We start from the raw sequence: 1,107 nt of genomic DNA, 5'->3' as shown, positions 1-1,107 counted from the left end.
CACACACTCCTCCAGATCAACTAATAACCTGAATTCACTACAGAATTACTAAGTGCAATATACCAGTCAATAGCAAAGAACAACCGTTCTAGAAACACTGCATCTCTGATTTTCTTGTGTACACAACTTCAAATACTTGGGCTGTACTTTTTCCTCTGACGTGTACTCTGTCTTTTTTTTTTAGGGGTGGGGGGGTTACATTATTATCCTTTTCTGGCATCCTAACCTCAGAGCCATGAAGTAGTAATTTATTTGTAGCTTTACCATTACACATTAACTCCGACAGTGTCATTTTTTTAAAGTGTGCTGAGGTAATCCAGCATTAATCGAAATATCCGACGCACACACACTAACCCTCCGAGATAAAAGTTCCATTTAAATACTTGAACTCTTCAGTATGTTTGATCTACTTATGAATGGTACTCAAGATTCTTCTGCCTCTCGCCAACTAAAACATGACAACACTACTACTACTAAAAATGTGCACAACTTTTGGATTTGCTCACAAGTTTTTGTGGAGGTTTTAAATTGACTTGTAACCAAGAGCTTCAAAACCCAACTCTGAATCAGTTGCAACAGGTCTTACTTTATTTGTTAATGGGTTTTCACCTTTAACCACCTTAAAGTCATTTCGGCTTTATTCTCAGATGAGATCTCTCACTTATTTGAAGAAAGACGACTTTGTGCACGCTTGGAAAACAAGGACATTTTGAATTTGTAGCGGCAAAGTCTAATAACTTCCAAAAATATCAGTATTACTTGATAAATATCAGACTCAAATGTGCCGTTCGGCGTCGAGAACCACGTGAGCTCTTTCGGTAAAGTTCATTCTGCCTCTCCCCCCCCCCCCCCGCCTCCCGTTTTTTTTTTTTTTTGTGCAATGACTTGCAGGAACCCCGGTCTCATGTTGGGAACCAATGTGTTCTGGATCTGTTATATCAGTTTCATGTTATTTGTGGTCAAGAGTTCAAAGCTTCTTTTTTGTGTGTTTTTGGTGTGTGCATTTATTTTATTTTCCTCCTCATGCCTGTGATTGTGTGAGCATGTTGAGGTGTGTGTTTTTTTTTTTTCCCTGCTCTTTTGAATCTCCGTTCCCTCTTCCAACCT

Source organism: Pleuronectes platessa, chromosome 24 (genome assembly GCF_947347685.1).
Source record: "Pleuronectes platessa chromosome 24, fPlePla1.1, whole genome shotgun sequence".
Classification (NCBI taxonomy): Eukaryota; Metazoa; Chordata; class Actinopteri; order Pleuronectiformes; family Pleuronectidae; genus Pleuronectes; species Pleuronectes platessa.
This window is presented reverse-complemented; position numbering follows the sequence as displayed.